At 52.0% G+C, this 23,284-nt stretch overlaps 1 protein-coding gene and 1 long non-coding RNA gene across 18 annotated transcripts in view; both read left to right on the forward strand.

Annotated features, from left to right (window-relative positions):
- Positions 1-23,284, forward strand: part of CUX1 (cut like homeobox 1) — a 375,787-nt gene that overhangs the window by 101,558 nt on the left and 250,945 nt on the right. The window lies entirely within an intron of this gene.
- Positions 13,772-15,334, forward strand: LOC123382656. The gene is made up of 2 exons (XR_006591346.1): positions 13,772-14,164; positions 15,207-15,334. It is a non-coding gene; the product is annotated as an uncharacterized LOC123382656 (long non-coding RNA).

The following is a 23,284-nucleotide window of genomic DNA, read 5'->3' on the forward strand; positions in this document are numbered from 1 at the left end:
CTTTTTCACGTGTCGGAGAGTTAGTCCTGTGTGCTGCCCGTATGCACCTCGCGTATTCGCTCGAGCTGTGACCCGGGGTTCCGCCGTGCGTGGGAACCACAGCAGATGGCAGCGGTTGCCACTGAGGCAGCAGGTGGGTTTCGGGTCACGGCTGACACTCTTTCCTTATGATGCCGTGGACTGACTGGCCCTGGTGCTCGTGCTGGGGAGTTTTGTGGGGTGGGGACATCCAGAGGTGCGGTCGCTGGTCGCAGCTTGAAAAGCTCCGTGGGCCACAGAGTCGCTCTCGGTGGCGCACGCCGTTGCCCCCACCGGCGAGCTTCCGGCCAGGTCCTCACTGATTTTTGCTGTCATTTCCTCATTTGCAATGTGGGTGAGCACTCTCTTGGACAACGAATGACTCGCCTGCACGGTGTCGTCTTTTGTGTTTTAACTGCTCATACCCTTTGCTCATTTTATCTCCTTGGCCCTTGACTATTTTCTCACCGATTTGTGGGCAGTTTTAATACTCTCAATCGGGACCTTCTGTTGTGTGTGCTTTGCTGGTATTTCCTCCCCGGCCGTGGCCGGTCTTTTCTCTATGTTTCTAGTGTCATTTGTCGCTGGAAGATTTTAATTTTAGTGCAGACGAATGTTTTCCAGTTTTAGATGTGAAGTTTACATTCTTTCTGTATCTTATTTCAGAAGTCTTCCCAATGCTGATGTCATAAAGACAGTCTCCTGTGTTTTCTTTTCTTTCTTTTTAAGTTTTTTTTTTTTTTTAAACTTAAGTAATCTCTATACCCAGCATGAGGCTCGAACTCACAACCCCAAGATCAGGAGTCGCATGCTCTTCTGACCGAGCCAGCCAGGCGCCCCTCCTGTGTTTTCTTTCAATAGTTTTTTGGTGTTGCTTTTAACGTTAGGCCTGTAATGTGTTTGTGTGATGCTCTGATTTGCTCCTGTCCGTTGAGAGCCCCTCATCCCAGAACCATTTACCGTGGGGTCCACCTTTCCCCAGTCTCATTGCTAAGGCTGGACATCCTGTAGAGCAGTGTCCTCACTGCTCTTCAGAATGATTTAGATTGTACTTCCGCATGACTTTCCAGAATCATTTATTCACTTCCATTCTAGAAATTCCATCGGCATTTGTACTGGGATCCCACTGAATTTGTAGATTCGTTTGGAGAGACTTTATAAAGTGTTGAGGGTTCTGATGGAATCACTTCATTTAGATCTTAGGTGAATTTCATTCAGTGCGTGACTGCAGGGATCCGTGAAAACGGTACCCTCTTAACTTGCCCTCGTTCATGGTGTGGATACGGCATAGTCCCAACTGAAGGATTGATCATTGTAGTCTGGAGCCAGGCACAAAAATAAACCCCGCTCTGTTATCATAGGTGGCTGTGATTAAGATCAGGGGGAAAGGTCGGCTGCATGCCTCCCAACATTGACAGTTTCGCTCAGAAGATTAAGTGGTTCTTCATTTTTGGCCCAGGCCATCAGTAGCTTAAAGCCATTACTGTCTATTGGCTGTTTGGTTTGTCTGAAATATGGGGCTGGTCTCAGCCTGTTTCCCTGGGGCCAGGTGTGTTCACATAATCAAAGTGCCGGGAGCCCATAGCCTGTGTGCGTGCGTGCGTGTGTGAGTGTGCACGTACGAGCCCGGGTCAGCCTCCTCTGGGGAGGAACGCACGAGGCCAAGATACAGAGATGTTCTTCTCATGTTTGCATTTTACAATGTGCGCCCTTTATTAGTAGAGCGTTTTCCGGCCTGTTTTTGAGACAGGCTTGTTCAGCCAGTTACGTGTGCTTTCGAAAATGACCATTTGTGAAGCTGTCAACCGTTGGCACGGCGAAGAAAAATGAAGATCCCTTTTCTGTTGATGTGTGTTCAGGGATTTTCATCAGCCAATGCAGTTCCCATGACCTATTCGGGAAAGGGTGATAGCTTCTGTTTCCTTGAATTAAAAGTCAGTGACGACGAGGAAATTTTTATTTATTTTGTTTATATATAAACAAGCCAGGAAAAGCATTTCATATATATATTGAAATGATTGATTTGCCACACCAAAGAAAAAAATGCTGGTTCCCACAGTGATATGACTCTCTACCCCCCCCCCCCCCCCCCCCGCCAATGATCTGTGAATAGGAGTGAAGTTAATAGTAAAAAATTTGATCTGGACAGGTTGGGCTAATACCGTGGAGAACAGAACTTATGGTTTAATTCTCTTTGCTCCTTTAAGGCAAGGGAAACAGTCACCTATTTTTTTTTCTTTTTCTTCCGAATCTATTTGTACTTCAAATTAGATTCACTGTATTCAGTTCCTTGATTTTAAGTGCGAGAAGTGAGTTCCTTGGTAACCCTTTTCAAGTGACTGAACTGATATGTTAGAACCAGAAGAGCTGAGAGTCATTTTTATTTGAAATTCTTTTCGCATTAATACATCTGCAGTGTTGAGGAATATATGGAAAATTGAAATAGTGCTTCTATCCTGCCGTGTCTCCAGCACGTCAATAAATCACCTTTTTTTTCCTTTTAAAATGTCTGGCCTCGTAATTTATGTTTGCATAACCCATTACTAAATTCATAGTAGGTGTTTTAGTTGGCAGAGGCATTATTCCAGGGATTCTGAAGATCTTGAAAAAAAAATACAGAGCCTTTGTTAGTATTTATATTTTAAGTGGACATTTTCCTTAAAAAAATAATGATTTAGGTTTTTTTAAAAAGAATTTGGAGCTATTTACCTTTCTCTTAAGCAAACAATATTAAGTCTGTCTTCCCACATTATCAGCTGTCGTGGATTTCTTAATAGACTTTTATTTCCTTTCTTTCTTCTTTGGATTAAAACCGGCAGGAGAAAAGGAGCCCGATCTTTAGATCAGACTAATTTCTATATAATTTTCTCTAGGTTTCATGAGACACAGAAAATAAGAATTTCTCTGTTAGTAATTTTTTAATTTCGTAAATGCATTTGGCCGTTTTTGTTATAAGTGAAGATGAATATATTCATTCATTTAGAACCCTATTTGGTGCTTGACCAGAAATAGAAATGCTCAGGGTGAGTTTCACATACTTGTGGCTTACCTTTGAGACTTTCTAATTTTTAACCAGACATTTAAAAATAATCATTGTGTCTTCTAAGCTCTAAGTTAGGAAAACGTTCAGAGCTTTACTTCGAAATGACGAGAAGAATTATTTCTGGTTTTTTATTGCAAAATTTTAAAAAGTGACTTCTATGGTAGTGAAAAAGCCGGAAAGGCCATTCATGGTTTTCTGAAGAAGTTTGCTTTATTTGCGATGTCTAACCTTCTCTTTCCCTGACTCTCATTAGCTGGTCAGTAAAGTTTTCAATATAAAATATGTCTCAGCCCATTGAAATGACTGCGGCCAATCAGAGGAGGGATTGGCTCCCCCCGGCCCCCCCCACCCAGGGGAGCCTTAATATGTTTATCAGGAAGTCTGTAGCCCTCAGTCCTTTGTGAGATGGCTTACAGGTCATTGTTCAAAGGAGGGTGTTGTGTTTAAAAATGCAGAATTTAACAGGGTTCACACTACGATCCGAAAGTCCAGTTGTGCTGTATAAGCTCGAAAACCTTTGACTTCCCCCTACCTGAGGATGAAAAGAAACGGCCGTTTTCTTTGTTTCTGCTTATTTGAGAGTCCTGGCTATTTAGACATCTTTTAAAGTGCCTTCTCTTCGTTGATAACATCACTTCATTCTCAGAGATGTTTATTCCCGCCGTGCCTGCTCTGACCACCTTCTACGCTTAACGGAGTAACTTCTGTTCCTTGTACTTCTGCACTTCTGGAAACTTGAGGGGGCATACCTCAGGCCGCCTGGTGAAGTGCAAGGGTTTCGTGAGTGTCCAACTTGTAAAAACGCAGCTCTCAGAGGGGAGCCTCTCGTGACTCTTCCAAGAACGACGAGAGCAGATTATAGAAGTGGTGTTCCTGCTTTCAGTAGATGAGAAACACATTCTCTGGCTTCCTGTGGAGTTTTCTTCCCCCTCTCCGTCCACCCCCTGCCCTTGGACTTGGTGGCCCCATCGGCGTGAGCCTTGCGGTTGTGTCCCAGAAAGCATTTCCACCAGGGGAAGGTGCTGTGCCAGAAGCTGGAAGAAAGGAGAAAGGAGGTGTTTATCGTCCCAAAGACGCCTTCCAACTTTTATTATTAACTCCTTTCCAAAGTAAACTTTCGGGTTTGTTTCAAGTCGCTTCTGGCCAAAGTGCAGTTGGGTTTGCCGTGTCCTGGAGGAGTCGAGGCGAGAACGGCATCACCCTGGCCCGGGAGGGGGAAGGAATCCGGACGCCACCTGCGGGGGCAGTTTGGACGTGCGGAACCAGGGGCACGGATGACTGAGGCCCGCCTCAGTTAGCCCTTTCTCAGTCCTGTGCCATGCGAGGGGTGCTGGGGGTCCCCGGAGTTCCCCCAGGCCACCCCTGATCCGGCCGGAGATCGGTGTGGAAATGGAACATTTCAGTGAAGAGTAGTAATTGGCAAATGGAGGGGGCGGCGCCCCGTGGACGCCTGGGGCAAAGAGGAGGGGTCCGTGGGAGAGGCTGGAGCCCTGACCCGGCCTGGGCCAGTGTGGGACTGTCACCAGGGGTGAACAGCCCGCGGCAGGTGGGGTGGGCACTGGCCCGGTGGAGAGACTCCAGGGCAAGGCTGGGGAGCGTGGGCCTCCCTCTGCCAAGTGGTCACAGGGCGCACACGTAGAAGGGATGTGGCCAGGTTTACGTGCTGCGGGGTCGGTGCCACGCGCCGTGGTCAAGCACATGGATGTTCCAGGAACAGAGGTGGAGCCAGAACATGTGAGACGCTGCTCTCATGGGCCCGGCGAGAAACAGCATGCTCTATGAGTAAGCGAGCAAGCCACGGTTATGTCGTATTCATACAGCAAGTGCCTGTTGTGTACCTTCTCTGTGCCAGGCACTGTCCCAGTCCCCAAGGACACGGCAGTGAACAGAATACCCCAAATGCCTGCCCTCTCGATGCTTACCTCTGAGTGGAGGCGATAGCAAGCCAGAACATAGGAACGCGTTCCGGGAAATGTGGATATGGAATCCAATCCTGGGATTGTGGAAGCAGAGACCGTGAACTTGGGAAATGCTTGGCTGAGAAGGGCAGGAAAGAGGCAGGCAGTGGCCAGAACGACAAGGTTTCAGGGGGTGGTTTTCCCCACCCTTAGGGGGACCTGAGCTTGCGTCTAGGTGGCAGTGGGTGGGGAGAGCGAGAGTCCATGAGACCAGGGGCGTCATTCTGAAGGAAGGTCTGAGTCACAGAAGTGGGAAGAGGGACCGGGCTCCCCGGCTAGAGGGCAGGAGTGAGTTCGGGTGGATAATAGGGAATCGGCCAGAAGCGAAGACAAGTTCCGGCTAGTGACACGGACTCTCCTGGGGAAGTAGGAGAAGAAATTGTCCTTGAGGGGTGAGCAGGGGGGCCGAGTGCTAGGGGGTGGGGAGAGGGCAAGGTTTGAGATGGCCAAGAACGTGACGGCAGAGGGATTTGGCGAAGCAAACCAGGATGTGGCGGTCATGGATGTGGGCTGGTGCCCGCCCTCCAGGTGTGCAGAAGGACACGGTGGGGGTCCTGCTTAGGATGGCACGGGACCCGTGGAGAAGTTCCCCGGGTGACCAACCCTGTGGTCCCACCGGCTTCCTTGCCTTGGGGTTTCCTGTCGCTTCGCCTGCTCACGCCGGCCCCCGTGCTCTTGAAACTATACAGTACCCAGCACGTTTCTCACCTCTCCTGGTTTTAATGGTGAAGAAATCAGCTTTGCTTCCCGTCACGCAGGAGCCACCACCCTGTGTCGGTATTTTCCTAACTTAGCGAATCATAAAAATCTCCTGGGTGTGTGCTTGTTAAAAATACTGTCCCTGGGCCCCACCCCGCGCATAGTGAGCCGTGATCTCCTGGGAAGGGCCCGGGGACCTGCATTTACAACCAGCACCTGCCGGTTCTTGCTTGGGGAATTTGTTCTGGGTGGGGGCGCCCAGGCTCCCTCGGTCTCCCCGGTTGGGGTGGCCTCTTCCTCCGTGAAGATGTAGACGCCTTTTCCTGCCGGACCATGAGGCAGCTCCGGCTTTCATTTGCCTTTTTCTCTGATGCCCCACGACACTGTCGACGTGCAGGGAGCGTCTGCAGAGTGGCCACCTGAGACCCAGGGGTGGCCAGGACAGGCTGGGGGGGGGGGGTCAGTCACGAGCCCTCCGTGACATCAGTGCTGTCCCTTCTGGAGGGCAGCTGGGAACCCTCCTCCCTCGCGGCGTTCAGGAAAGCCTCGTGGAAAGGGGTGTTGTCCTAAACTGTGAAGATTTGGAAGCGTTTCCTGGGGCTTCCAGCCCAGGGCTCCGTGACTGGCTGAGGCCTCAGCACTGTACAGGGGCGGTGCCAGGATTCCACGGAATTCCTTTTGGCCAGAGACCGCCCACCGCCCCGGCTTTGCGGTAGGCCGGGGTTACTGAGATGTCCCGGGTGGCGGGGTGCGAGGGCACCGTGCGGAGTCCCGGAGCGGGGAGGAGCCACGGGCTGGAACTCTCCTACCTCGGAGGGGCTGCGGTAGGACGCCCGGAGCGTGTGGAGGCCAGAAACCGTGTCTAGGAGACCCCCCCCCAGAGGAGGATTTGGTGGCAGTGGTCTCTGTGGTACCCAAAGCATGGTGGTAACAATAATCACGGACGCCGGCGCTCGGGCCTGCACATCACACCCGGGCACTGTGCTAACGTGCCCTGCACACGCGCCCCGAGCGCTTGTCCCAGCAAGCCTCTGAGGCAGGCTGTCCCCACCCCCAGCGTGCCGAGGAGGGGGATGAGGCCTCGCTGGCACCAAGCCGCCCGGCTGGGATGTGGCCGTGCAGGGTCCCAGCCTGCCAGCCTGGCCCCAGAGCCGTGCTCTGCATCCCTGCTCTCTCACCCCCGCAGCACGGAGCGTGGCACCGGTGGCCCGAGGCGCCTGGCCAGTGTCCTGTTTTCCCAGGAATGATGTTAGTGGTGATGTTACGATATCACACGTTTCCTCCTCCCCAGTGCTTTCTAGCCGATGTGAGTTTAGCAGGCACCGAAGTTTTTATAAATAATGGGAGACCATCTTAAGTTGAGCACATTCTTTCTCTGTTCTACCCACACTTAACCCCTCCTGCGCCCCCGTCCCCGTAAAAGGCCAGGAGAAGGGTGAATAAGTGAAGTAATTATAATCATTAGTAGCGCCTGTCCCGGTCTAGCTACTCATGGGGCTTGAATGTTATCAGTCGGTGAGAAACGCTGTGACCTGTTTTTGGTTACGCTGTAATCCCTTTTCTGGGAACAGCGTGGAGATATTAGTGTAAAATCAATTCTTCACTTGGGGAGAGATTTTTTTTTTTTTTTTTAAGGTCAGGTTTACGCTCGGTAAAATCCACCCGTGTTAGGGCGTCTGCCTCTGTGAATTTTGAGGCGTGTACCGTTAGGGGCCGCCTGACCACTGAGCAGTGCCAGATTCTTTCACGCCTCTTTGTCATCAGCCTCTAACCCCGTCCCTAGCCCGTGGCGACGCCTGGTCTGTTTTCTGTTCCCATAATTTTACATTTTCCAGAATGCCAGGTAAATGGATCATACAGCCTTTGAGTCTGGCTTCTGTCCCTTGGCCACGCTGGTGAAAGGTGTCAATACTTCCTGTCTGCTTAAAGGAGGGCCCACTCGAATTCCCTTGCATGGACGTACCACAGCAGGGAGGGATTGGCAAAACTGGTTGGACTCCCCTTAGCTCAGGATCCCCAGGATCCAGTCCCCTGGGCCGTTGGAGCCGCGCACAGCCAGGGCACCGGTCGGTAGAGCCCGGTCGGTAGAGCACACGACTTGATCTTGGAGTTGTGAGTTCAAGCCCCACGAGGGGCGTAAAGCTACGCACAGCCTCACACCCAATCCTGCCTCATCCTCATCCTCAGCCTCACAGGGAGGCAGGCACGTGCGCTTTCCACCCTTACACAGGATGATCAGGGCGACGTGCTGCCATTCCTCTGCGTTGCCTGTCCACCGTCGTTGTGAGCGAGAGCCGTCTTCCTTGAAGAAGGAGGGCTCGGTTGGTGTTGGTAAAGCTGGCTGGCTTCTGCTTTGTGTCACAAGGAAGGAAGGATGTGAGCGCTGTCGTCGGAAACGGGCTCACCCAGAGATCCGCTCCGTGAAGACCCCGGCCCCGGCGGCCGAGGCGGTGGGGGGGCGAGGCCAGCCCGCGGTGTGTTCGTGGAGGCACAGGTGTCACAGGTGTGGCAGGAGGGCAGGCTGCCGTCTGTCGGTTACTCACGAGCAGCTGGGCAGTAAAACAGGTGTCTGGCTCCCTCTGGTCTCCGAACTATAGATGTTCTTCTGATATATCCTTATTTTGTCATTCAGTTTCATGGGAGGTGCTTTCTCCGGCTTCGATCGTAAGCTCCGGGAAGGTACGGATACCTCAGATCCTCCTCGGTCCTTGGCTGGATTGGCTGGTTGGGTAAATGCTAGAATACAGATGTGCACTGAGTGGTCCAGACCCCCCTCCCTCGCCGCTGAGTGTGTCTGTGGGGGACAGAGAGAGAGGGTGGCAGCGTGGAGCGGTCGGAAGCCCACCGTGTGAAGTTCTTCGGGAGAAAACCAAGGCTCAGAGAGGGCCACTGTTCTCCCCGGAATCACACGACAGGCCCTCAGAGGACCTAGGGACACGCGGGCGGGGTGTGCGCTCCCTCGGGCCCAGCCGCTCCGCACGTCTCCGCTGCAGATTTGGAAAGGCAGAAGGAAAAGGGCGGCCCGCCGGGCTTCCTTGAGGCAGGTGGCTCTTTTAAAGCTGGGGCTTGTTGCCAATCTGACCTCGTTTCCATGGAAGCAGCCAGTGGGGCAGCTTGTTCCTGTCAACCTGAGGCCTGGTGGAGCCTCAGCCCCTGACAGGCTGCAGGAGCTGGCCAGCTCACTCAGAGGAGGGGGGACCCAGGAGCCCCGCTGGCGTCCCCCTCCTACCCGCCTTTTGCCGCAGGAGTTTGGTTTGAAGGGAAAGCCGGGGAATTGCTCGTGCCAGCCTCCTCTGTCCCCGGGACTGGCACAGGGGTGGCCTTCGCCACGGCGCTGGGGACGTGGTGGGGTACCCCTGTGGACCCTGTCTTTGTGTATCGTCCCCGGAGCATCTTCAAGGTGAAAAAGGAAGAAATATGTAGCAACTTTGTTCCGTACGGTAAGCGTGCACTTCAAAAAACCAAGTATCTCAATGGCATCTGTTTCTTGAAATCAGTTTCCTCAAGCTCCTGGAATTTCTTTCTTGCTGAGGTGGTAGTTTTCCAGTTTGCCATAGGTTTGCTGCCTGTCTTACCTGGTAGTTGTTTTTTTTTTTTAACTTTTAAAAAAAAATTTAAATGTTTATTTATTTGAGAGAGAGAGAGAGAGCGCGAGAGCGCGAGCACAAGCTGGGGAGGGGCAGAGAGACAGGGAGACACAGAATCAGAAGCAGGCTCCAGGCTCTGAGCTGTCAGCACAGAGCCTGACGCTGGGCTTGAACTCACTAACCGGGAGATCATGACCTGAGCCGAAGTCTGATGCTTTAACTGACTGAGCCACCAGGCGCCCCTCTCATCCAGTGGTTTTGACGTCTTAGACATTCCTGAGCTTGGCTGGCTTCATTTCACGTGAGGATCACAGCTCAGTAAGGAAGCCTTTATTGTGTTAACTAGTCAACAGATAACGTTCTTTCAAGAATTCTGAGTTTTTAATCACCCCCCACCTAAGCCTCTGGACTCATTGGTGCTGAGGGGCAATTTGCGTTACTAAATTTCAGAGTTGACTGCAAACCTTAAAAGACTAGAAAACGTAGGGGTGCCTGGGTGGCTCAGTGTGTTAAGCGCCCAACTGGTGGTTTCAGCTCACGTCATGATCTCACGGGCCGTGAGTTTGAGCCCCGCAAAGACAGTGCGGAGCCTGTACGGGATTCTCTCTCTTCCTCTCTCTTCCCCTCCCCATCTCACTCTCTTTGTCTGTCTCTCTCCAAATGAATAAATCAACTTAAAAAAAAATTTTTTTTAAAAGCCTAGAAAATGCTGAGAATGACTCGTCACGTCACAGACCAGGCAAAGCCCCCGCCCCGTTGTCAGTCTTGCTGGTGGGTGGTAGTTTTAAGGGTAGTTTATCAGACCTGCCGACACATACTGCTTCCCGAAAACTATCCGACTTCTGTTCCAGTAGGTGGAGAAAGAGACTCCAGTCCTAGAAGCACACTGCTCACCTACCTTTTTAGGGTATGGCAGGTTTAGCTCGAGGGCTGGAGGACTTCCAAAAAAGTCTGACTAAGGGAGAGAAAGACAACTCCCAAAGCTAACAGGGTGGGGCCTCACGGCCAGGACAGGAAAATTCCCAGCAGGAAAGCAGCCTGTCTGTAATGCAGACACGTTGGCTCATAGATTTGCTTTCACGGAATAAGTGAAACGGAACAAAAGTTTTTCTGAACTCTCACTCCAAAAGGCCCAGCTCCCGCAGGTGTGTGTCTTTTGGTCCCAACTCGTATTCAGTATCGTTTCAAGCGATGTTCCCTTGCGGTGGCGGTGGCCTACTCCAGACAGCCGGCCGAAATGTCCTCCTGTCGCTCGGCGGGACACACGTCTTAGGGCAGAAAGCGAGCAGCATCTCTTCCCAGAGATCCTGGCCGCCGGCTTTGCTTCCCCTGCCGCTTCGCCTTTGCAGGGGAGCAGCCCCGGCCTGCCGAGAGCCAGTGTGCGACGTGCGCTGTGCGTGGCTGCGGAGCCGCGTGGACCTGGGTTCAGATCTCGACCCCGCTGGCTTGCTGGCCATTCAGCCGGCGTGGGAGTCTGCCCGTTCTAGAATCGCTGCGATTAAATCCTCACCGCCACGTCCCTGCTCGTCGTTAGCTTAGCGCCCTGCCCACGGGTGTCTGGCGGCCGTGACTCTCCTTCCCAGCCCGGCAAATGGGCACGCACGGGAATCGCAGAAAAGCGAACAAGCCACCTAACTGGGTAGTAGGTGCTTCCCTACGTGCACGTGGCTGGACGCGGCCCATCTGTGGACATCTTCGGGTTGCAGTGGGTCCTCTCAAGCCGGCTGCTTTCAGTTATCGTGTGTCAAGGGCAGATGCCGAGTGAGGAGCCGGCCTCAGAGACACCGGGAGTGAAAGGAGTAGGAGGACCGGTAGTAGAGTGGGAGCCATGTCCCTTCAGAGCCTGAATTTTTAGTTGGAAACGACAACAATAGGCAGTGATTACGTTTGTGGGCTCCTTTTGGCTTTTAGAGGTTCAGAATGTAATCTCGACCACTGTCATATGCACCACACCGCGCAACGCCCGCCGTGCGACCGTTACAGTAAATATGGGAGAGTAAGTGAATAAGTAACTTACAAAAATATCGTTAACGCTCTTGCATTGCACAGAGATGATGGCGACTCTTTGTTGATTCTCTTTGTGGATGAGATACCCTTTGCTGTCCTTCGGGGATCTACGAAATCTGCCTGTATAGAGCACACCTCTGCTTTGCAAGATGGGGAAGAGAAACAAAAAAAGCTTTGTTTTCTTTTTCTCATTATGAGGGTCAAACAGGCTAGTTGCAAAACATTCAATTGATGAAGACACAAAAAGTTCTCCCCAGTTCTGCCATCTTAAGATAACAACCGTGAACATTTTACAAACCGTATCTGCAGTATCTCTGAATGGACGCACAGGCTCAAGTTTTGCTCCATAAGGTTGGAGAGCACCTACTACGTGCCGGGGACTTGGGGGTCGTAGCACGTACAAGCCCTCCTCTGAGCTGGTGCGTTGGGACATCTGTCCAGTCTGTTCGGGCCTGGCCTCTGTGCCTCCCATGGCTGCATGGTGACCCCGGGCTTGGCTCGTCCTGATACGTTCGGCCAGCCCTCACTCGATGGGAATTCACGTTCCTTGTTATTTTAAGTAGACCATGTCTAATCCAACGATACCACAACCTGAGCCACTAACAGGTTCTTGCCAAGCCCTCTGCCCGTGCTGTGACTCAGGTAAGAAAACTTGCTTTTTCTCCAGGTGCCAGGCCATTCCAGGTGTGAGTGCTCGAGGCCTGGAGAGCAGGCGGTTGACCTGTCAGAGGCACAGGAGGGAGCCCCGGCCCCACAGAGAGGGACCGTCTGAGCCCTACGTGATAGAGTCGGGGGGCTTATTATCGGCGCCCGGAACGAAGGAAACAAAACCGCTTTTCCCAAGGCAGATCCTGTGTGCCTCAGGAGTCTCGCTGGTGTTAGTGACCTAAGCCCGCCCGCTGGAAGGTGGGGAACAAATGGGGGCAATGCCAGGTGCTTAGGTCCTGGCTCACTCCCCAAACTCCCCAGGGAGGTGGGTGGTCTGGGCAGACGGACCCGTGCGAGCCGAGGAGAGTGACCGCCTATCACTGTTAGGAACGCTCTCTTTGGGCCAGACTCACGTCTGCTTTCCGGTGGCGGCCAGTGAATCCCCCACTTGGGACCCCTGATCCGGTCCACCCCTCCCACTGCACGGATGCTCGTGGTTGCACTTCAGTGAGTTACCAGATCGAGCCTAGGAGCTGGGCCTTCATCTTTCTTTTTTTTTTTTTTTTTTTTTAATTTTTTTCAACGTTTATTTATTTTTGGGACAGAGAGAGACAGAGCATGAACAGGCGAGGGGCAGAGAGAGAGGGAGACACAGAATCGGAAACAGGCTCCAGGCTCTGAGCCATCAGCCCAGAGCCCGACGCGGGGCTCGAACTCACGGACCGTGAGATCGTGACCTGGCTGAAGTCGGATGCTTAACCGACTGCGCCACCCAGGCGCCCCGTGGGCCTTCATCTTTCTACCGGGCCCCCACCGAGCGGACAGTGTGTCCACATCGCCTCTGCTTTGTCGTCACTTGCCACGCTGCGTCTGCCTGTGGGTGATTCTGTTTTTGTTTGCAATGAACTCCTGTGCTTTTTGGTTGGTGCTCTTCCCTCTTGCGCATCCATTTGGCCCCCAGCACACACCTGGGCCTGACCAGAGAGCAGGTGCACGTGTCCACGTTGCCCCCGGGAGAGCCAGGGCCCCCACATTGCCACGTCGGTGCCTTCTGCGCCCCACTCCTGCCTGCCAGGCGTGAGACGAGAGGGCCTGTTTTCTGGAGCGAGGCCCTGCGGTTTGACCTAGGGAGGAGCACACGGGTCAGGGTCGCCCTGCTTCTTCCGTTACCCCGAGTTAAGACCAAATGTCAGGGAGAAAAGGATGGGGGCACTGTACTTTCCCAAAGTACTGTCGCTCCTGGGTGCTCCCCACCCCGTGCCCGCTTTGCAACTGCTGGTCCAGCTCATAGTCGCCAGAGACTAACGAGCCCGTGGGGCAGGTGCAGGTGTGTGCGGGAGTGGGGTCGGCATGCCCGGCAGAGCCACCGAGGGCCTTGGACCGCAGCCTGCTCCAGCCCCGGCTGGGCCCCGGCTCAGCTCCAGGATATGTTTGCTTTCGACACATCCACTATCATTTAGATACAAAGCATCACACGGCTGAAGCCATTCGGTGGAATTCAGAGTTCATTGCCAGGAAAATAAAACAAATCAAAACAGTCATTAATAATTTTATTTAAATTGTGAGTAAATTCCCCCTGTTACATTTTGTAGATTATCTCTACGAGTTAATTTATTGCTGTTTGAAATTGCACAAGGACCCATGGAAACTCTGCCTTCGTCGAGCGTCTCCTGTGTGTTGGGCTCTGTGCGAGGGGCCGGCGTGCCACAGCTGCCCTTCCCTCATGGAGCAGACGTTCTGCACGGGCCTGGGGTCCCCGGGGGTTGGGGGGGGGCATCGTGAGAGCTGCTGCAGCCCAGGGCTCTGGGTGGAAGAAGCACGCGTAGATTCTGTGGGCAAGAGGGAGGAGCCAGAGGTGCAGGTCTGCCAGGCAGGGGGCGGTGGATAGCCTGCCTCATTTACTCAACACCAAAGCCAAGGGCTGTGCCAGGCCTCTTGCGTGTGTCCCCTGTGGTCGTCCGAGGCAGACCTCACTGCCTTACCTCTACGTAGAGCTGAGGACAGTCGAGAGCGTTCAAGAGCTTGCCCAGGGCCAGTCGGCGGGGATCTGCACCCGGCTCTGCGGACTCCGGCCTTGGCCGCCCCGTGTCACCGCCGGAGGGCTGGCACGAGTGTCAAGAGAGACCAAAGAGTCCGGTTTCCCCACGGGCTTGGCGGTGAACGGCCGAAGATGCAGAGCAAAGGGAACCACGGGGAGCGCCGGGGTGTGTTGTCCGTGTTTTGAGCTGAACGGAGAGATCTGGTGGGGGAGGAAGGGGGAAGCAGGCCGAAGAGCAAGAAAGCAGCGACCTTTATTTTAAATGCTTTGGTGACAGATTTAAAACTTGACTAACTTCACGCCAGAACGACCTCACTCACCCGGGAGTGACCTCGAGCTCGAATATTTTCCCTGTAAATCCATAAGCTAATGCCGTGCGCACATCCACGGGGTTCCCGAGGAAGGGAGCTGCTCGGGACGGGGCGTGCGGGGAGGCGGCGACTTAGGGTGGGGATGGCAAGAATCCCCCTTAAATTTTAAAGAACACGGCAGAGTCTCTAAAATTAAAGAAAAGAAGGATTTTTAAAAAGCCTACAGTGAAATAATTGTCTCAGTCTGTGGCTAGAGCTAATTTGGGGAGAATCACATATTTTGATTTCTTTGGGATTTTTTTTTTTTTTAAGGAAACTTTTCAAGCAGTAAATTAAATATTTTTGGATGTATACTGAGATGACTTACTTCGGGAGTACATCGACAGTGAGGAAAGTACGAAGACAAATTTGGGGTTAGCAAGGACACCCTCCAAAAGTTTGGCTCCTGGGGATCGTTGACCCCTCGCAATAAAATGGCTGTGTTTTCTTTGAGCTGTCGCTTTAAGAAATTGAGAGCGCTGTCTGGTGACCAGGTCCCTAGCCAAAACATTCACATTTTGCCTCATCTGCAGAGAGACCTGAGCTGAGTTTTATCTCTGTGTCTTTTTGCAAAGTGTTCCTGCTCTGTTAACAGAGCTATAATTAACTCACAGGACGCCAGGCAGCCAGATGCGGCCAGGCGCCAAGAAATCAGCCCCAATTACTATATTCACATCGTCAGTAATGCCCACTTCCAAGCTCCTGCGGATTTGAAATGGCAAGTTCCAACTTTCCATAGTAAAATTACCATTTTTGTACTATTCTATTACATGGTGATATTTGTCCATTATTTTGCCTGTGTAAACTGGGTATTGTAATGACAATTAGTTGTTGAGCGTTTTCTAAAATGATTTGCAGTCACGTCTCTTCGATGGGAAACCCACGGCCGCCTGTATGGAGTGAGCCAGACGCACTTCAAGAATCGACTTCTCGCAGGGGGACGACATGCCTTGGGATTTTACGATAAACGTCGGCCTTTACGATAAGGAGTAGCCTTTGAATGTCGCCTGTTTTTTTTTTGTAGGTGTTCGGCGTTAGGGTTGTCTGATCTCTTTTTAATGACGGAGGAGGGTCCTGGCCCCGCCAGCTCCTTGAGAGGCCCGGGGGGCTGGTGCTGGGTTTGCATTGCTGGGTCCCCACCTCCCCTTCTGGTACTAACTCAGTGGTGGCCCTGGGGTCTGACCCGTGCCCTGGACGCGCGCGGCTGGTGCAGTAAGGTTCCCGGTTTTCCGGGGAGGCTCGTCCCCGGGGAAGCAGGCCTGGTGGCCTGATTTGGTTGTACATTTTGCTCTGTTTTCAGCAGAAACTTCAGGAGGCATGTTCTAGGCCAGTGTGCCGCTCAAAGTGTGTCAGAGTGTGGCCCGAGGGCCAGTTAACCGGTCGTTAACCGGCCTCCAGCTAGAGAAGCATAGAAATTCAGAGCAGACATTTAAAAACGTTTATAGCATCTTGACATTACAGTGACATCCAAGTGGCATTTTTGTTGTATTTTATAAAAATACCAGCCCAGAGCAGATTGGAAATTTAAAAATCCCTGCCGTGGCCTCCCCCACAGATTGTGTCAGAGGCATTGGTCATTAATTAACCCCTGATCCCTGGTTGCATTTCACAGCAATAATTCATGTTGGGCAAGGCCGAATATTTTCTTTTTCTGCTGGGGAGTGGTCTGCAGGTACAGTCACCGAGGAAGGGGCTTCTGAGAGGAGAAGGCCGAGTCCCCAGAGGCAGACAGGGGCCCTTGGGAGAGACCGATGACCCTCAGTGGCTGGCAGCCTGGGGTGGGGGCCTCTCTGGGGGTGCTGGTGTCTTCTGAGCATATCTACCAGGACCTGACAATTCGGGACAGGCTCCGGTCTCGGGCCCCGGACGTTGCCTTTCACGTGTTGGCTGGGCATCCTCTGGCCTGCCTGCCTGCTGCCCCGTCGAATTGCCTTCCACGATTTCCAGACATTGATGGGGAGGAGGGGGGGAACAGAGGCCCAGATTCCGCCTTCCCTCTCAGCCAGCCACCAGTTCCTGATTGGAGCTCCTGCCCGACCCTCGAATCTCTTGGGTCCTCTTTATGCCCAGTGTGTAGCGTGGGGGACGGCCACCTCCTGTTGGCCTGCCCTGCGGGCTCACAATGGCATTTCCTCTTCTAAATGGTTAAAAGAAAACAAAAGAAGACAATGATAATGTAAGTTAGGAAATTCAAATGACAGTGTCCACAAATAAAGTCGTTTTTTTTTTTTTTTTAATTGCAGTAAAACGTACCTAACACAAAATTTACCACTTTAACCATTTTGAGTGTACAGGTTGGTGCATTAAGAACATTCATACCGTGTTGGGGCGCCTGGGTGGCGCAGTCGGTTAAGCGTCCGACTTCAGCCAGGTCACGATCTCGCGGTCCGTGAGTTCGAGCCCTGCGTCAGGCTCCGGGCTGATGGCTCGGAGCCTGGAGCCTGTTTCCGATTCTGTGTCTCCCTCTCACTCTGCCCCTCCCCCATTCATGCTCTGTCTCTCTCTGTCCCAAAAATAAATAAAAAACGTTGAAAAAAAATTAAAAAAAAAACAAACACATTCATACCGTGTAATCGCCACCGCCGTCCATCGTCCCATCTGAGACTCTGTAAATAAAGTTTTATTGGAACACGGCCATGCTCATTTGTTTACCTGCTGTCTGCGCCTCCTTTTCTGCTGCCAGAACAGAGCCGAGTAGTTGCAACAGAGACATATGGCCTGCAAAGCCCTTTCCAGAAAAAGTTTGCTGACCTCTGCCCTAGTGCCTATTATCTCGCACAGTTACCATAGCAACCACCTAACTGGTCTCCTTACCTACAGTTACATTTCTTTCCAATCTGCCCCTGGAGTGATCCCCCTAAGATGCACTTCTGTCAACGAACCTCCTCGATTAGAATCCTTTAGGGGCGTCGCATGGACCAATGCTGTGTTCCTGGGAGCACCAGCCCCAGAAAAACAACTCAAGCTATTAAAGGCCCTGAAAAGCCCTGCAGAAAAAAATCCTGCTGAACGTCAATTAATTCAATATCTTCCTAAATTAATTGACTGTAAAATCATTATTTTCTTTTTCTCATCACCTGCGAGCATCCGATAGCAGGGGTGAGCAAACCTTCACTGTGAAGGGCCAGGTGGTAACATACCGTGGGCTCTGTAGGTCGTATGGTCTCTTTTGCAGCCACTTGGGTCTGTTGTAAAGTAGCCATAGACAATATGTAAATGGTGGGCATGTTCCAATAAAATTTTATTTTATTTTATTTTATTTTTTAACACTTTCCCGCTTTTGAGAGACAGAGCTCCAGCAGGGGAGGGGCACAGAGAGAGGGAGACACAGAATCTGAAGCAGACTCCAGGCTCCGAGCTGTCGGCACAGAGCCCCACGCAGGGCTCGAACTCATGAATCTTGAGATCATGATCTGAGCCAAAGTCCGATGCTCAACGACTGAACCACCCAGTCGCCCCCCAATAAAATTTTATATAGAAAAATAAAACAGGCCATGGGCCAGATTTGCTGTGCTGACCACTTGTTCTGTAGAACAGTGGTTCTCTTAGGGTGGTCCCAGACCAGCAGCCTCCCCTCACCTGAATACCGAATTGGAAACTCTGGGGGTGGCCCAGCAGTCTGTGTCTTAACCAGCCCCACCTGCCAGCTAAGTGAGCCCCTGTTACAGAAACACAGGACACACTTCGGGGAGCGTCTGCTTCAGGAACGAAGGCTAACATTAGCAGAGACCGGAGGCCCTCCGAGATCTGGCCTCTGACCAGCTTCCTGCCTGCATTTAGCAGACATCGCGCTCAGGCTGAACCACCCGTAGGTTCCTCGGCATTGCCATCCTCTTCCCGGCCTGTGCGCCTGCACAGGTGACCTTCTGTATGGACCAGCTCCCGCCTCCCTGGCTGCCACCTGCCTCTTCCCTCACTTCTGCTGGTCGTTTGTGACTCGGTTCAGGTAGTATCTGTCTCAGAAATCTGTTCGGAGGGGCGCCTGGGTGACTCAGTCGGTTGTGTCCGACTTTGGCTCAGGTCTTGATCTCGTGCTTCGTGGGTTCGAGCCCCGCATCGGGCTCTCTGCTCCCAGTGCAGAGCCTGCTTAGGATACTCTGTCCCCCACTCATTCTTTTTCAGCAATAAATAAAACCTTTTTTTTTTTTTTTTTTTTTTTTTTTTTTAATAGAACTCTGTCTGGAGCCTCCCGGCCTCACTGCTAACCAACCCCCCCACCCCCACCCCGCCTGTTGGGTTTTCCACCTCTGCACTTGTGAGTTGCTGGTGTGGACTCCTCAGATGGGGCCATTTTACTCATCTCTGTGTTCCCAGCACGCGGGCACCGCGGAGATGTTTGCTGGGTGGTTAAATAAATGGGCAAACCCTGTCCTTGGGGCACGATGCCCATTTCCAGCTGGGCCGCCTGGTCTCCATGTGTGAGGAGGTGGGAGGGTGGGGGCAGTGCCTCGGGGCTTCCTGGCTTCCTGCGGTTCTGGAAGGTGCAATAGGGGCTCCCCAGTCATTTCCTCTTCCCCTGCCCCCACACCCCCCAGCTCACTGATTGATTGATGTTTGGAAATTGTGACCCATCTTGTTAGAGAAGGAAAAGGGAATTTTACCCTCCTCGTTCCCCCTCCCTTTCAAATAAGCGAGAAATAAACACGGCCGCCATCCCACTTGGTGCAATACGAAACATTTTTAAATGCATTTCTGGTTTTCATAATTGGTAGCTTCTCGTCGAAGGGTGCTTATTAGGAGAAAAATCTTCCCGGTGTGTTCGTTGTCGGCCTCCTTGTCTGTGGAATCGTAAAGCGAGTTGGTGTGGGAATCGGCCCTCCCTCTTTTTTAAAGGTATTTGTGGCAATTCACGTGTCACCGGTGCGGCGTTAAAAGTTAAAGCCACTTCTCTTTTAGTAAGAAATGTGAGGTGTACCCCTGCCGCCTTCAGAGTTTCAAAATGAGTTCGCTAGGGGGGTGAGTAATGATGTGTTAAGCTGGTTTATTAAATGTGAAAGAATAAGATGTTCTAGGTTGACATCATGTACCAAATATAGATAAGGCCTGGATCAGCTGGGCTCTCGGCCTGGGGCTCATCCCGGTGCCAAACAGTTGAATCTGGTGATGTCTGTTTTGTGTCATGACAGTGGCGACTGGAGGCGGGGGGGGGTGGGGGGGGGGCGGGGGGCACCACCCCGGCTCTCCAGAGCCTTCTCCTGGGAACCCCAAAAAAAGGCGTTGGCTCACTTCTCACGTAATAGCGGAGCTGGAGCTTGGCGTTGTGCGTCAGCCTTTGATTCTCTGCGTGTTCAGCACTTCTGGAGGGTTTTAGGCTCTTGCTTCCAGAAAACCGACCAATGAGGTCAACGTCTTTTCACATCCTAACTTCAGCGAAGGGTTGTTATGCTAGTTTTATCATCACCATCCTTATTATTTGCCGGGCGTAACACTTGCCACCTTAGGTTCCTTTATGTGTTACCGAACGTAACGTGCCTGAAACGGCCTGACCGTGCAGGTGCCATGCTGTCACCCCTGGAGGGCGAGGACGCTGCGGCCTAGAGGGACTCTGGGACACACTCATGGCTCCACGGCCCTCAGGCTTCCTGACGCCGGTGCCCGAGGTCTTCCCAAGTAAGAAACCCGTCACACAGAAGTAACTGTTGTGGGGAAGCTGTTTATTTAAAAAAAAAATTTTTTTAACGTTTATTTATTTTTGAGACAGAGCATGAGCGGGGGAGGGGCAGAGGGAGAGGGAGACACAGAATCCGAAACAGGCTCCGGGCTTTGAGCGGTCAGCCCAAGAGCCCGACGCGGGGCTCGAACTCACGGACCGCGAGATCGTGACCTGAGCCGAAGTCGGCCGCTTAACCGACTGAGCCACCCAGGCGCCCCATGGGGAAGCTGTTTAAATGCAGGATTGGGGGCTGGGGGGGTGGTCCTGGCTGTGCCGCCGCTACGAAGCCGTGAGGGAAAAGGAACGTGTCGCTTCTCAACGACGACAGTAGCAGACGTTCGCCACTTACCTTCGCCACAGGGAACGCTTTACATTTATTCCCTTCATGAGTATCTCCAACTGCCTCTGAGGCCAGCAGAGCAGCATACCTGTTTCATAGATGGAGAAACTGAGGCGCTCGCCCAGGCCTGCCACCTGCTGCTCACCTCCACAGCCTGGCGTCTCAGAGAACACGCAGTGGGGGCCCCTCTCCCACCCGGACACGGTCCCCGTCCTTACTCCTGGGTCCCCTCTGGCCAGGGACAGACAGCTGGGTCGGCCTGCGGGGGAGGCCGAGGGAGCAGGCCCCAGGCTCGGACCCTGAGGGCTCGGGGCTGCCCACAGGAGGCCGACTGTGCCAGAGCCGAGAGTCACGACTTAACCTCTGCCCTAAAGCATCCGTTCCTTCTCCAGCCTTGTTTCTAGAGTCGAACAGAAAAGAGCAGCGTGGGAGGAGGGGGAGTCCCCACCGCCATGTCCGCACCCCTCGCAGAAGGGACAGAGCGCACCGGCCACGGCTGACGTGAGAATCGCGGTGTCCTGGTCGCCCCGCGCCCTCGGCGACGCCAGGCTTAGGTCATTTCCATTTCTGTATCAGGAACGGCCTTTTGCAGATAACTGGTTATATTTATCACCAGCTAACTTATCGGCATGTGACGCCAGATACTCTAGAGTTTGTAACCTGACTCGTGAAAGAATAGATAGTTCGTGACTCAGTGGGTTAAGTAGATCAGTTGGAGCAAATCGAGTGGGGTATGGACTCAGCTTCTTCTGGAAAACTTCGTGGGATGGCCTTAAGGGGATTGTCAGACCTTTCTGAAGACAGTTCCCTTGCAAACGATACTCCACTGACCCACCAAACCTATTTTTTGAGACTCCGTCCTCAGAATCAGAAATGTGGCCCAAGCTTTATGAACAACAATGTTTGTTATTGTGTTATTTGTAACACTAATAAGCCGGGAACAGCCTCCTGTTCAGTGTAGGAGGTCGGTAAATTGTGTTAAAATCCGTTCATTGAAATGGATGTAACTGATCCTGTTTTTCCAAGAATATTTAGTAATGTGGAAAATGACCACGATCTAACCCAAAGCAAGAACTATAGAAGCTGCGTCACCTTAGTTTTATGAGAGAAAAATATGCAAAAATATAAACAGAACACGAGCACATGCAAATGCCCATTACATAAACACAAGGGCTGGTGCGCATAAGTACGTAGAAAAAAGAAGGGAAGAAAATAGTCTTCGCGGGGCTTATTTCTGGATGGTGTGAGATTGTTTGATTTCTAAAAAATTTCTTTGTGAGGCCTTTCTATATTTTTCAAATTTTCTATAGTGAGAACGTCATTACTTGATAATTTGAAAATAGTAAGAAAATGCTGAACTTTGCAACAAGAAAAGAGACTTTTTGGAAGGCTCTGGCACTTACGAAGCCATCTACCAGGCCTTGTTAAGTGGGAAATGGGTTAGGGCCAGGATCCCGGCCTGCCATTTACTCGTTCTCGTCCCCAAGAGAGTCACTGAACCTCTAAACCTCAGTGTCCTTGTCCGTAAAATGAGACACTTCTGGCACCGTCCTTTGAAGTTGGTTGCCATGATTAAGTGGGACGAGGTGCTTGAGCCCCCGGGTGGCACACAGGTCCGGAACACCCGCTACAATTAACTCACACGATTGTTGTTGTGGTTAAAGTCGCAGCCTGGAGATGGGGGAATGGGATGTGGTGTGGCCGGGGCCTCCCTGAGAGCCGGCGGAGAGGGCCTGGGCTGAGGCCCGAGCCAGGTTCGAGGACACTGAGGAGGAGGAAGTATCTAGAGAACTTGGTTCAGTGGGAGGGATGATCAAAAGGGATCTGGGGTGGCACTGAGATTTTAACTGGGGCATCTGTCCAACGGGGAACTTTTTTCACATCATAGGGAGATGATGCCTTTACTTTAAGGAGAAACGGACTTTTTCCCCTTTTTTTCCAGTGTTCACCTCATCTGGGTGTGTGTGTGTGTGTGTGTGTGTGTGTGTGTGTGTGTGTGTGAGAGAGAGAGAGAGAGAGAGAGAGAGAGAGAGAGAGAGAGAGAGAGATGGGAAGGTGCGTGGTTACACCAGGAGTTTTTGCCTGGCATCACCATTGCTGAGTTGTCTGCCTTTGGTCACCTCGGCCCGTTGGATGTGCCTTTTTACCCCATCCCGTCGGAGAAGAATCCAATTCTCTTCTCCCAAGCGTCATGCTTTTCCTCTCGTTCCTTCTAGGGCAGACCAGAGGGTGCTCCCGTTTGCCTGGGCACCGAGGGGTTCTTTCTGTTCTTTAGAGCAGCGTGAGGAAACCAGGGCGCCCAAGTCGAGCTCCCTAATTATTTCTGTTGAAACCGATTATACTGAGGGTGGAGGCACGTTGCCTTTAATTTCTTTGTGTGCGTGTAGTCTTTTGCCCCCTCACAAGACGTGTATTCTTTGCTTTCTTGTTTGTTCCTGCTCGATTTGGGGAGGCTGCTGTTTTCATTGCCTAATTAATGGGGAAGTGTTCTGTTGAGGATTTTATCATGGGCCTGTTCTCTGTTTGAACATGGTACAACCTGTGGACCCTTTAAAACATAGTTATGTGCTTGACTCTTTATAGGGCAATAACTAGATTAATTCTGCAATGCTTTTCAGAATGCCATTGTTCATTTTAAAAGAATAGGTCGGCTGTTTTAATAAGACACGAATGTCATCAAGACGCCTTAAATTGGCATGCTTGCTTTATAATAGCATAGTCCCTTAAGATGAATTGTAGGGAATGTTTTATGGCTGCCGGGTTGTTCGAGGCGGCCCCGGCCACATGCTGCTCCTGCCCTCAACCACAGTTACCGTGTTGACCCTAACGTTCTTTCCCGTTCACGTTCACGAGCGTTTTTAGCCTATGGCGAGGTGCCTTGTGTTTGTCTTGCCCCACTCCACGTTTCGCTAATGAGATTCATTTTGTAAAAGGAGAATTGAA

Source organism: Felis catus, chromosome E3 (genome assembly GCF_018350175.1).
Source record: "Felis catus isolate Fca126 chromosome E3, F.catus_Fca126_mat1.0, whole genome shotgun sequence".
Lineage (NCBI taxonomy): Eukaryota > Metazoa > Chordata > Mammalia > Carnivora > Felidae > Felis > Felis catus.